At 48.9% G+C, this 15,000-nt stretch overlaps 1 protein-coding gene and 1 non-coding gene across 2 annotated transcripts in view; one reads left to right on the top strand and one right to left on the bottom strand.

The window, feature by feature from the left end:
- Window positions 1-3,393, bottom strand: part of LOC139754981 (uncharacterized) — a 201,308-nt gene extending 197,915 nt beyond the window's left edge. The window contains exon 1 of the mRNA XM_071672846.1: window positions 3,341-3,393. The gene's annotated coding sequence lies outside the window, so the exon portion shown is untranslated. The remainder of the gene's footprint in view (window positions 1-3,340) is intronic.
- A 2,646-nt stretch (window positions 3,394-6,039) lies between these two features.
- Window positions 6,040-6,112, top strand: TRNAV-UAC (transfer RNA valine (anticodon UAC)). Its single transcript has one exon. It is a non-coding gene; the product is annotated as a tRNA-Val (tRNA).
- Window positions 6,113-15,000: the final 8,888 nt, after the last annotated feature.

Raw genomic sequence — 15,000 nt, 5'->3', positions numbered from 1 at the left:
CACCCCACCTCATCCCACCTCACCCCACCTCACCTCACCTCACCCCACCTCACCTCACCTCACCTCACCTCACCCCACCTCACCTCACCTCACCCCACCTCACCCCACCTCACCTCACCCCACCTCACCTCACCTCACCCCACCTCACCTCACCTCACCTCACCTCACCTCACCCCACCTCACCTCACCTCACCTCACCTCACCTCACCCCACCTCACCTCACCTCACCTCACCTCACCCCACCTCACCTCACCTCACCTCACCCCACCTCACCTCACCTCACCTCACCCCACCTCACCCCACCTCACCTCACCCCACCTCACCCCACCTCACCCCACCTCACCTCACCCCACCTCACCTCACCTCACCTCACCTCACCTCACCTCACCTCACCCCACCTCACCCCACCTCACCTCACCCCACCTCACCTCACCTCACCCCACCTCACCCCACCTCACCTCACCCCACCTCACCTCACCTCACCCCACCTCACCTCACCTCACCTCACCTCACCCCACCTCACCTCACCTCACCTCACCCCACCTTACCTCACCCCACCTCACCTCACCCCACCTCACCTCACCCCACCTCATCCCACCTCACCTCACCTCACCTCACCTCACCCCACCTCACCTCACCTCACCCCACCTCACCTCAAACCACATCCCACGACTTCCCAATTCTTCGCCAATATTCACTGTCCCACTGGAAATACACACACTGCTTTCCATAAGCCTATAACGGGATGGGATCGTATCTGGGAACGTTTTATGACTGGTTTATTGGGCCTTATTGCTCAGCCCCGGGGTAGGCTTATGTATATATTATATAGATGTATATATATATATATATCTGTTACCTTCCTCATCCAACTGTCGTAAAAAACTGGGCGCCAATAGGGTGTCAGACCCTCTATCCCATGATCGAGGTACAGAGGCCTATTAGAGTGTCTATACATGAACACGAATATAAATGGATACAAACGTTTGCACTTTCGTAGAAAGTGCATATCGTAGAGTATGAATAGTGGATAATATATATGGATAATATATATATTATATTCGCATCTGGAGGCAGATGTGCACCAAAGAAATGGTTCCATAGCCAAATGAATTACGTTATACACAACACCTTATCCTTTCAACATATCTCCAATCACAACAACAAAAACACCCTTACCTTCGCTACACCTTCATGATCAGTCCTTCGTCATCTTCATTTCTCTTTATTTTTTGTGCCCTTAGCTAAGTCTGGCACGCTCATCTTCATGACTTCTTCATCACCATCATCATCACTACATACTATGATCTCCACAAACTCACTATCATTACCGCTCCTACCTTCACCAACTCATTATCATCATCTTCACAACCCCTTTATCTTCACAATGCCCTCACAACACCACCTAGAAACCTCACAACACGCCACCCATGGACCTCACAACATCACCCAGGGACCTCACAACACATCACCCAGGATTCTCACAACACATCACCCATGGACCTCACAACATCACCCAGGGACCTCACAACACATCACCCAGGATTCTCACAACACATCACCCAGGGACCTCACAACTATCACCCAGGGACCTCACAACACATCACCCAGGGACCTCACAACTATCACCCAGGGACCTCAACACATCACCCAGGGACCTCACAACTATCACCCAGGGACCTCACAACACATCACCCAGGGACCTCACAACACATCACCCAGGGACCTCACAACTATCACCCAGGGACCTCACAACTATCACCCAGGGACCTCACAACACATCACCCAGGGACCTCACAACACATCACCCAGGGACCTCACAACACATCACCCAGGGACCTCACAACTATCACCCAGGGACCTCACAACACATCACCCAGGGACCTCACAACACATCACCCAGGGACCTCACAACTATCACCCAGGGACCTCACAACTATCACCCAGGGACCTCACAACACATCACCCAGGGACCTCACAACTATCACCCAGGGACCTCACAACACATCACCCAGGGACCTCACAACACCACCCACGATTCCTCACAACACATCACCCAGGGACCTCACAACTATCACCCAGGGACCTCACAACACATCACCCAGGGACCTCACAACACATCACCCAGGGACCTCACAACTATCACCCAGGGACCTCACAACTATCACCCAGGGACCTCACAACACATCACCCAGGGACCTCACAACACATCACCCAGGGACCTCACAACACATCACCCAGGGACCTCACAACTATCACCCAGGGACCTCACAACACATCACCCAGGGACCTCACAACACATCACCCAGGGACCTCACAACTATCACCCAGGGACCTCACAACTATCACCCAGGGACCTCACAACACATCACCCAGGGACCTCACAACACATCACCCAGGGACCTCACAACACATCACCCAGGGACCTCACAACTATCACCCAGGGACCTCACAACTATCACCCAGGGACCTCACAACTATCACCCACGATTCTCACAACACATCACCCAGGGACCTCACAACTATCACCCAGGGACCTCACAACACATCACCCAGGGACCTCACAACTATCACCCAGGGACCTCACAACACATCACCCAGGGACCTCACAACACATCACCCAGGGACCTCACAACTATCACCCAGGGACCTCACAACTATCACCCAGGGACCTCACAACACATCACCCCAGGGACCTCACAACTATCACCCAGGGACCTCACAACACATCACCCAGGGACCTCACAACTATCACCCAGGGACCTCACAACACATCACCCAGGGACCTCACAACTATCACCCAGGGACCTCACAACACATCACCCAGGGACCTCACAACTATCACCCAGGGACCTCACAACTATCACCCAGGGACCTCACAACACATCACCCAGGGACCTCACAACACATCACCCAGGGACCTCACAACACATCACCCAGGGACCTCACAACACCAATAAAGAACTTCACAACACCAATAATAACCCTCACAGTTCTGTTATGTTAAGTGGGAACCACGTACTCACGCAGTGCCATATCGTAAGCCCAATTGACGAACGAATTTCAAAATTTATTCTAAGAACGCCATAAAAATCACCCCTTGAAATAAATACTTTTTATATATATATATATATATATATATATATATATATATATATATATATATATATATACAAGATCACAAATAACTCACTCTTCGTACACCAGGACACGTAAACAGCACAGAAAGACAACAACAACAAACTAATCTAAATCGTAAATACGTAACGACTTAACTAATTGAAGGACAATAATAGTAGAATGACCCCCCCTTCATAACCCATGAAAATCACACACATACCTTTTAAAAATCCAGTGGCGGGGAGTCGTCGCTATCACGGTCGATCTCTCTGTAAAACAAAGGGAGAAAACCGCAATTAGATACAGAGTAAGGAGTAAGGATGGGCAAGATAATGCCAAGCTGTAAGTGACATGTGTAGCTCCCTCCACCCCATGTCCCCAGTCTTGGCATGGGTCGAAATATCATACTATTTGCCATTTCCCGGAGGTACACGAATCGTAGAAAAGAGAGAGAGAGAGAGAGAGAGAGAGAGAGAGAGAGAGAGAGAGAGAGAGAGAGAGAGAGAGAGAGAGAGAGAGAGAGAGCACAGAAAGGGGGAAGGAGAGGTGGTGGGGGGATGAGGAAGTCATTTGCATATCAGAATATTAAATCAGTTAAGTATGTGTGACCTTAGGAGACACGTGTAAGGGTAAATATATATATATATATATATATATATATATATATATATATATATATATATACTGTTCGGATCCGGTTAAGGGGAGGAAGGAGTGTGTTTGGAAAGATAAGATAACTCGTGTCGCCATAACTTTACATTTAGAGACTGGGGCGCCCCCCCAGAGCAAGGAGAGATTACCCCCCCACCTCCCCCCTCCTCCCCCAGGGTGTGTGTGTGTGTGTGTGTGTGTGGACGACGATTTCACGTGTGGTGTTGATCCACACTCCACATCCCATTATAAACACCCTTGGATATACCCTCTCTGGTTTTGCTTGCCCCCTTTTCGATCCAGGCCTTCGTAAGCTAACCTTTTCTATATACTCTATAACCTCCCGTCTATATACTCTATAACCTCCAGTCTATATACTCTATAACCTCCCGTCTATATACTCTATAACCTCCAGTCTATATACTCTATAACCTCCCGTCTATATACTCTATAACCTCCAGTCTATATACTCTATATCCTCCCGTCTATATACTCTATAACCTCCCGTCTATAGACTCTATAACCTCCCGTCTATATACTCTATAACCTCCAGTCTATATACTCTATAACCTCCCGTCTATATACTCTATAACCTCCAGTCTATATACTCTATAACCTCCCGTCTATATACTCTATAACCTCCCGTCTATATACTCTATAACCTCCCGTCTATAGACTCTATAACCTCCCGTCTATATACTCTATAACCTCCCGTCTATATACTCTATAACCTCCCGTCTATATACTCTATAACCTCCCGTCTATATACTCTATAACCTCCCGTCTATATACTCTATAACCTCCCGTCTATATACTCTATAACCTCCCGTCTATATACTCTATAACCTCCCGTCTATATACTCTATAACCTCCCGTCTATATACTCTATAACCTCCCGTCTATATACTCTATAACCTCCCGTCTATATACTCTATAACCTCCCGTCTATATACTCTATAACCTCCCGTCTATATACTCTATAACCTCCCGTCTATATACTCTATAACCTCCCGTCTATAGACTCTATAACCTCCCGTCTATATACTCTATAACCTCCCGTCTATATACTCTATAACCTCCCGTCTATGTACTCTATAACCTCCCGTCTATATACTCTATAACCTCCCGTCTATATACTCTATAACCTCCCGTCTATATACTCTATAACCTCCCGTCTATATACTCTATAACCTCCCGTCTATATACTCTATAACCTCCCGTCTATATACTCTATAACCTCCCGTCTATATACTCTATAACCTCCCGTCTATATACTCTATAACCTCCCGTCTATATACTCTATAACCTCCCGTCTATATACTCTATAACCTCCCGTCTATATACTCTATAACCTCCAGTCTATGTACTCTATAACCTCCCGTCTATGTACTCTATAACCTCCCGTCTATATACTCTATAACCTCCCGTCTATATACTCTATAACCTCCCGTCTATAGACTCTATAACCTCCCGTCTATATACTCTATAACCTCCCGTCTATATACTCTATAACCTCCCGTCTATATACTCTATAACCTCCCGTCTATATACTCTATAACCTCCCGTCTATATACTCTATAACCTCCCGTCTATGTACTCTATAACCTCCCGTCTATATACTCTATAACCTCCCGTCTATATACTCTATAACCTCCCGTCTATATACTCTATAACCTCCCGTCTATATACTCTATAACCTCCCGTCTATGTACTCCATAACCTCCCGTCTATATACTCTATAACCTCCCGTCTATATACTCTATAACCTCCCGTCTATATACTCTATAACCTCCCGTCTATATACTCTATAACCTCCCGTCTATGTACTTCCATAACCTCCCGTCTATATACTCTATAACCTCCCGTCTATGTACTCTATAACCTCCCGTCTATATACTCTATAACCTCCCGTCTATATACTCTATAACCTCCCGTCTATGTACTCTATAACCTCCCGTCTATATACTCTATAACCTCCCGTCTATATACTCTATAACCTCCCGTCTATATAGGGATACAGAGGCGTCCCTCCTTGGTCTGTCCTTACAGACGGCAAGTGACAGAAAAACACGTCCATATTTTTCTCTATATCAACGACTTACTTCCTTCTGATATAGTTTATATACCCATATATATATATATATATATATATATATATATATATATATATATATATATATATATATAGGGGAATGTGGAAAAGGAAAATGAAGAAGGTATGATTGGGAAAAAATACACTTCACTGAACGCGGGTTCGTATCCCGTGGCGCTCTCGTAGTGTAGTGGTTATCACGTCTGCTTTACACGCAGAAGGTCCCAGGTTCGAGCCCTGGCGAGAGCAAGTCTGTTTTTTTGTTTGTTTGTTTGGCAAGATAATTATTTTTTTGTCTATTGCTCGTCCAGGTTTAATCCATATATATATATATATATATATATATATATATAGAGAGAGAGAGAGAGAGAGAGAGAGAGAGAGAGAGAGAGAGAGAGAGAGAGAGAGAGAGAGAGAGGATCACACAAACACAGTAATATAAAGTAATGAGTTATAGATTTATTCATGACTACAATGCACTATTAAATAGCAGAGACTTTTTCTGGATTTGGGAAAGATCCTACCCGCCCACCCGCCCACCCGCCCACCCACCCACCCCTCTTACAACCCACCCACCCCCACCCCACCACCCCCAACCACCCCACCACAGTGGAGTTATCCAGTGTGTATGATATAAACAAAAAAAAAGAGAGATATTTGGTTATAATGGGTAAGTTTGAAGAAAAAACAATGATTGCGAGCAATGTTTACAAAGTAAAAGAGACTGATAAATATATATATATATATATATATATATATATATATATATATATATATATATATATATATGTAATTTTTGTCCATATATATATGTTTCCATTATACGTATGCATAAATAAGGAATGTACGAAACACGGTAAAACTATACGATATACAATTCCTGAAAAATTAAATAACCAACACTTGCTCTCGCCAGGGCTCGAACCTGGGACCTTCTGCGTGTAAAGCAGACGTGATAACCACTACACCACGGGAGCGATGTATAGTAGATACCTCCACACCTAACCACTCTAAGCTCACTATGTGGTTACACCTTCTCAAATATGTCCCCCCAAGTTACTCATACCCTGTGAAGGGTACCTGGGAACTCTCTCTCTCTCTCTCACTCTCTCTCTCTCTCTCTCTCTCTCTCTCTCTCTCTCTCTCTCTCTCTCTCTTCTCTCTCTCTCTCTCTCACTGTTGGAATCGTCGCTTGTCATCCACGTCTCACACTCCCGCGCTACAGGAATCTAAACCATTTAATCACCTAATTTGCTGCCGGCCTCCTTTGGCTAATTACTTAATTTGGCCACGTCACTCTCCTCGTCGGGCCAGAATGCGTGGTTAACGAGATAGTTGAGGGGGGGGGGGGGAGGGGAAGGGGAAGGGAAGGGGGGGGGTTATTCTATAAGACGACCGGTGTAGGGGGGGATGAGGGGGGGGGTTGGTCGAGAGGAGACTGGATGAATGTCTGGAAGAGGAGGATGGGTTAATGATGCAGGGGGGGGGGGGGGGTGGCTGGTTGACTGGGTGGTTGGATGGCTGGTTGACTGGGTGGTTGGATGGCTGGTTGACTGGGTGGTTGGGTGGCTGGTTGACTGGGTGGTTGGATGGCTGGTTGACTGGGTGGTTGGATGGCTGGTTGACTGGGTGGTTGGGTGGCTGGTTGACTGGGTGGTTGGATGGCTGGTTGACTGGGTGGTTGGATGGCTGGTTGACTGGGTGGTTGGATGGCTGGTTGACTGGGTGGTTGGATGGCTGGTTGACTGGTTGGTTGGATGCTGGTTGACTGGGTGGTTTGGATGGCTGGTTGACTGGTGGTTGGATGGCTGGTTGACTGGTTGGTTGGATGGCTGTTTGACTGGGTGGTTGGATGGCTGGTTGACTGGGTGGATGGATGGCTGGTTGACCTGGGTGGTTGGGTGGCTGGTTGACTGGGTGGTGGATGGCTGGTTGACTGGGTGGTTGGATGGCTGGTTGACAGGGTGTTGGGTGGCTGGTTGACTGGGTGGTTGGATGGCTGGTTGACTGGTGGTTTGGATGGCTGGTTGACTGGGTGGTTGGATGGCTGGTTGACTGGGTGGTTGGATGGCTGGTTGACTGGGTGTTGATGGCTGGTTGACTGGTTGGTTGGGTGGCTGGTTGACTGGGTTGGTTGGATGCTGGTTGACTGGGTGGTTGGATGGTTGGTTGTCTGGGTGGTTGGATGGCTGGTTGACTGGGTGGTTGGAGGGGCTGGTTTGACTGGGTGGTTGGATGGCTGTTGACTGGGTGGTTGGGTGGCTGGTTGACTGGGTGGTTGGATGGCTGGTTGACTGGGTGGTTGGATGGCTGGTTGACTGGGTGGTTGGATGGCTGGTTGACTGGGTGGTTGGATGGCTGGTTGACTGGGTGGTTGGATGGCTGGTTGACTGGGTGGTTGGATGGCTGGTTGACTGGGTGGTTGGATGGCTGGTTGACTGGGTGGTTGGGTGGCTGGTTGACTGGGTGGTTGGATGGCTGGTTGACTGGGTGGTTGGATGGTTGGTTGTCTGGGTGGTTGGATGGCTGGTTGACTGGGTGGTTGGATGGCTGGTTGACTGGGTGGTTGGATGGCTGGTTAGGATTCGAACCCATGCGAATACGACCCCAAAGCTGGCCCGCGCTGACTCATGGTCAGTAACGCCAACCATACTAAACCATGGAGGCCTGTAGAGAACATGGCCTCGCAAGGGGTTCGAACATGGGTCCTCTTGCGTGTAAAGCACACGACGTGTGTGTGTGTGTGTGTGTGTGTGTGTGTGTGTGTGGTGGAGGTCTGGACATATCGTGGGGAAAACAGACATGGGGTGGATTACTCTTCGCGGATTTCGAGTAATCCGGGGATTAAGGGATTTAAATGAACTGCTCTAACACCTACTTTACAGACTTGGCTTTAAGTCACCCCACCTACTTTATAGACTTGGCCTTACACTTAACAACAGACAAAAATATGCGCTGGAGACATTACACCAACAATCAAGTCTATATTTTTCTTGGCATATAAACACTTCCATATATACGCTTCCATATAAACACTTCCATATAAACACTTCCATACACTTCAAACACGTCCTTAAACCTTAGCTTATCATTGCACTCAAGTTTCATCTGGCACTCACACACACACACACACACTCTCCCTCTCCCCTCCCACACACTCTCTCCCTCTCTCACACACTCTCTCTCCCACATGAGCCTTAGAACAAAATCAAAAGTCTTCCCCCACACACCTTCGAACATCTTGTCTACCCTTGAGAAGTACAGACACACTCAAAAATTCCCTCTCCCACACGCACCCTAGTATTTCCCACAGCATCCAAGAATCCTTCACACCCTAGTGTTTGTGGACACCACATCACCCCCTTCCCTCCACGCACTCGACTGTCTCTCTCGGGGTGTGTTAAAGTGCGTGCGGAAGACGACAACGCAATGTCCATTGGGGGACAATGATACGTATGTCCGAGGGTATAAAAGTCTTGATGATGGTATGTGGGATGCGAGTCTTTGGTCCCGAAATGCAAAAATGGAAGGGATAAATTAGGGACGTGTTCAAGTAAATTACCTTAAGAGACCTCTGCATACATTGACGATGTGAGAAGTAACGGGTGGAGTGTGGCGGCAGCCGAGCTCCGTCGACCAGGATGGAGCTGAGATGGCTCAGACGTAGGGAGAGAAAGTGCGAAGACAGAGTGGCGAATTGGACTTATGGGTCAGGAGTGTGGAGGAAGCAAGGAGGAAGAGGAGGAGAGCAAAGAGGAAAAGGAAGGATAGAGTAAAAGTAAGGGGGGAAGGAGCATCGGTGTCTGACCATTCAGTAGGAGGAGAGGCGTTTAATTGGATGGAACGAATGGGATCGATGTGGTATATGGGGAGCGACGTGCTTTTATTTGGAGTAGTTATGTATGTATTGCATAAGCTCTGGTTTCGATACATCGCACGTGACTGTTTATACAGTAGAGGTATGCAAATGAGGCCATCTTTCGTCTATTTCCAGACCTGTATCCCGCTTCAGTGGGAGAAGCAATCAGATATGAAAGGAATAGCATTACACACACACACACACACACACACACACACACACACACACACACACACACACACGCCCTAAAACCGTGTTCGCTTAGCGGCCAGTCCACTCCACCACAAGCAAAACACACACACACAACACTTCCCCTCCTCCTCCTCCTCCTCCTCCTCCTCTTCCTCCTCCTCCTGCTCCTCCTCCTCTTCCTCCTCTTCCTCCTCCTCCTCTTCCTCCTCCCCCTCCTCCTCCTCCTCCTCCTGCTCCTCCTCCTCCTCCTCCTCTTTCTCCTCCTCCTCCAGCGTAACCATACCTACACAGCAATGCGTGAGGTAAGACGACGAATGTTCATCGTCTTCTGTGCGTCGCCCGTGGCTCGAGTGGAGGAGGAGGAGGCTGAGGAGGAGGCTCAGGAGGAGGAGGAGGAGGAGGAGGAGGCGTGTCGGCAGTCGTCTCCCCCCCCCCCCTTCACCCCCCACGTTCAGTAAATCAACCGGAGCTCGATGGCGGCGAGAACTTAATTCAACTGATCTTGCCCCACCCTAATAGGGAGGGTACAGAGGGAGAGCGGAGAGTAATCTAATATCTTCACTGATTAATTGTTGACAGCTGGCGGAGGGCCTGGATGGAGGACAGCTGGTGAAGGACGAGGAGGAGGAGGAGGAGGAGGAGGAGGAGGAGGAGGAGGAGGAGGAAGAGGAGGAGGAGGAGCAGGAGGAGGAGGAGGAGGAGGAGACTCAGACTCTCCTGAGCAGAGGCTTAAACTCATTACTTCAAGTTGTCTACGAAGTGGGGAGGAGAGAGAAAATGGGGTACTTCCGGAGAGAGAGAGAGAGAGAGAGAGAGAGTCAAGGTAGGAAGGGAGAAGTAGGGAGAGAGAGAGAGAGAGAGAGAGAGAGAGAGAGAGAGAGAGAGAGAGAGAGAGAGAGAGAGAGAGAGAGAATATATATGGGACCCCTCATGGAGTAAAAAGAATGGGATACTTCTGGAAAGAGGTGAAAAGGGGGGTGGGGGAGGGTGGTAGGGGGAGGAGGAAGGAAAGAGAATGGGGGTACGTCTGAAGCGAAGGAAAGAAAATGGGGTGCTTCTGGAGTGGAGGAGAGAGAATGGGGGGGGGGGGTCCTTAAGTCGTTATGGAGTAGAGGAAAGAGAATGTAATACTTTTGGACTGGAGGAAAGAAAATGGGTACTTCTGGATTGGGGTAAACGAGATGGGGTAATTCTGCAGTCGAGTAAAGAAAATGGGATCCTTGGGGTCACAGACTTAAGGGGGTACATCTAGAAAAGAGTGATGACTTTGGGGGGAAGGGGTTGTGTATTCGGTGTTATGAACCGAATACACAAGAGCGAAACTTTAAGAAAACCATCGGGTCTATATCGATCCACCGTCGCCCCACGGGGTGCTACCGGACTGACCGACGACGCCCCTGACTTGGTGGCGGCAGGTCACAGCGGGTGACCTCACCTGACCCAGTGACCTCCGGAGAAATGGGTTTGGTGGCCTCCAACCCACGGCCACACCTTTGGTGTAACCCCGTCACATCCATACTCCCGTAACCCTAGTACACACACACACACACACACACACACACACACACACACTCCAGGAGCCTCCTGCAACCCTAGCACAACGCTAGGAGCCTCCTGCAACCCTAGCACAACACCAGGAGCCTCCTGCAACCCTAGCACAACTCCAGGAACCTCCTGCAACTCTAGCACAACACCAGGAGCCTCCTGCAACCCTAGCACAACGCTAGGAGCCTCCTGCAACCCTAGCACAACTCCAGGAGCCTCCTGCAACCCTAGCACAACTCCAGGAGCCTCCTGCATCCCTAGCACAACTCCAGGAGCCTCCTCATCCCAAACACAGCTCCAGGAGCTCCTGCATCCCTAGCACACTCAGAGCCTCCTGCAACCTAGCACAACTCCAGGAGCCTCCTGCAACCCTAGCACAACTCCAGGAACCTCCTGCGTCCCTAGCACAACTCAGGAGCCTCCTGCAACCTAGCACAACTCCAGGACCCCTCAAACCTAGCACAACTCCGGAACCTCCTGCGTCCCTAGTACAACTCCAGGAGCCTCCTGCTCCCTAGCACAACTCCAGGAGCCTCCTGCAACCCTAGCACAACTCCAGGAGCCTCCTGCAACCCTAGCACAACTACATGAGCCTCCTGCAACCCTAGCACAACTCCAGGAGCCTCCTGCAACCCTAGCACAACTCCAGGAGCCTTCTGCGTCCCTAGCACAACTACATGAGCCTCCTGCAACCCTAGCACAACTCCAGGAGCCTCCTGCAACCCTAGCACAACTCCAGGAACCTCCTGCAACCCTAGCACACACCGACAGCCGCCGCACACTCCAGGAGCCGTGATAGGTGGCCACGCCCACCTCCTCCTCCTCCTCCTCCTCCTCCTCCTCCTCCAATACCTCCACACTGACTCGACAACCACGCCCTTCTCCCAAGTCCTCCTCCTGCTTCATCTGACGCCCTCACCTGCACCACAGGACCCCCACCCACTGCCAAGCCCACCTCGCTCCACTCGACCTGCCACGAACTGACCTCCACCTGACCTCCACCTGACTTCCACCTGACCTCCACCTGACCTCCACCTTAACCCTCGTCCTCCAGTAGTTTTCAAGTGACCCTTGGGCTATTTCACCTGATGTAACTTTAACCAAAAAAAAAAACAAAAAAAAAACATTGCTTTTGTTGTTATTGTTGTTGTTGTTGTTGATGTGGTGGTTTTTTTTGTTGTGGTGGTTTAACGTGTTTCCGTCCTCTCTCTCTCTCTCTCTCTCTCTCCTCTCTCTCTCTCTCTCTCTCTCTCTTTACGTCTTCTATAATATTCGGTAACGAGAATTTCTTTTTCCATAAGTTCAGTGGTATTTAAAAAAATAAAGGTTGTGTTATGGGCAGGGAATGCGTCCTAAACCTCACGTTTAAAACCAAGGGACAAAAAAAATATCAGAAAAAAAACCAGCGTTATTAAAAGTGTCGTCATACCCTGAGCGCGAACGTCATTTGGCGTTTTTTATTTCTCCCTTCTCTTTTTTTTTTTTAAACGCATGTGAGTTTTAGCAGACGAGTGTCAACGGAACTGGTGTGATAAGCAAATTACCAGCCGGGGCGTAATTGCTTATCACACCAGGACGACGTAGCGTTAATACTAATGACCCTAATGATTAAATTGGGGTTTAAAAAAAAAAAGCAGAAGAAAAAACACCTGTGTTTCTTTAAGAGGAAGAATGGACGCGTATTGTGGGATCGGATCTTCTAATACCTGATAAATAAGGTGTATTATAGACGAGACGAACGCCATTAGAAGAAAAAACAAAAGAAAAACGCTGAGGATTCTTGTACATACAGGTTTCGATCCGGGGAAGTATGCGATCAGGTCATGAGGAAGGGATTGGTTCCAGATCAAAGAGGATTTATATTTTTCGTTCGCTCAGCTCCGAACACACGTACCATATATGATCACGGGCGCAAAATGACCTACAAATCCATTATTATTAGAAGTAAAAGAAAACGGGAGGTTCTTAAAACATTACTTAGATGTATATCTCTACATAGTCTGAACAGCTTGCTGGATCTCACAGGTGTACTAAATAGAAAACGAGGGATGCAGTGGTTACTTTATACCGAATTTGGTCAGACCTCATCTGGAAGAAGGTGTTTCAGTCCCGGTCACACACAACGTAGAAAAACTAAAACGAATTCAGAGCGGAGCGACCAAACCAGTTCCGTCAATTCTCGAAACTTTTCGCACATACACTAGAGCTTCGGCGTACAGGAATAAAGTTATGAATCAATAATGATAAATTGGGCAAAGGTTAAATGTTTAAGGTGTTGAGCAACAGAATATATTGGAACAGATTACCCGCGAGGTGTCACAAATACATTGGAAGTCAAAATGGGTTAATGACATGTGTCACAAGGAAACAGGGCCTGTTTGAAGAAGAAGAAAATAACAGTTTAAAAACGTATTCTCATTTTTCTCCCTTGAGACGCCCCCTGTAGGTAGAGTTGGAAACTTTCCCCCCTTGTTCACACTTTCCTACAACATTTCTATGGTAGTACACTCTCTCTCACTCACTCACTCACTCACTCACTCACTCTCTCTCTCTCTCTCTCTCTCTCTCTCTCTCTCTCTCTCTCTCTCTCTCTCTCTCTCCTTGTGACCGGATGGGGGGAGGGAGGAAAAGAGAGGGGGGAGGAGGGGGGGCCCATTTCTGACTTTGTGGCGACGTGCACCAGGTGTCTCGCAAACTTCAAACTTGATTAGGAGGGAGGCGAAGGGTGCGGGGTTGGTGGGTTGGGGTGGGGTTGGGGTGGGAGGTTGGGGCAATAGACAGCGGTCGTTTGATGACATTAAGCGCTCAACTTCGGTCAGAATTTAGACAGAAGAGCGGACGAGGTCGGCATATGGATGGTTACCAGGGGGGCCGGGGGGGGGGGGGGGGGGACCGACCCCCACGGACGAGGGAGGCATATGGTTCAGGAATGGTTACCAGGGGGGGAGGGGAGGGGGGGGGGGCCCACACACACACACACACACACACACACACACACACGTCCAGTAACCAGGTTGTCGGGGTCAAGGGAACAGCTGGTACGAGCAACAGCGGCAGCAGTAACAGATACAGGGAGAGAGAGAGAGAGAGAGAGAGAGAGAGAGAGAGAGAGAGAGAGAGAGAGAGAGAGAGAGAGGAGTAAAAGAAAGAACAGGGGGAAAGCAAAAGGAGAGAGACACGAACCTTATCTGATTAGCTCCCATCTCACCGTAATCCACCCATTTCCCTCTCCCCCCCCATCCTCCCCATCCACCCTTCCCATCCCCCAACACCTACCCCATTTCCCCCTTCCCCCCCAGTATCCTCACCCATCTCCATGCCAACCTCTCACACGCCTGCCTGCCTGCCTCTCTCTCTCTCTCTCTCTCTCTCTCTCTCTCTCTCTCTCTCTCTCTCTCTCTCTCCCTGAGGTAATATAATATCCACTCTCCCCCACCCCACCCCAGTAACACCCCTCCCCCCCCCCCCACACACACACATCTACACCTTCAAGGCTGGTGACCTCACATATACGCAGGAGATACGCCTTGCGTACACGGCG

Source organism: Panulirus ornatus, chromosome 18 (assembly GCF_036320965.1).
Source record: "Panulirus ornatus isolate Po-2019 chromosome 18, ASM3632096v1, whole genome shotgun sequence".
Classification (NCBI taxonomy): Eukaryota; Metazoa; Arthropoda; class Malacostraca; order Decapoda; family Palinuridae; genus Panulirus; species Panulirus ornatus.
The sequence above is the reverse complement of the archived record's forward strand: the minus strand, read 5'-3'. Positions and strand labels throughout refer to the sequence as shown.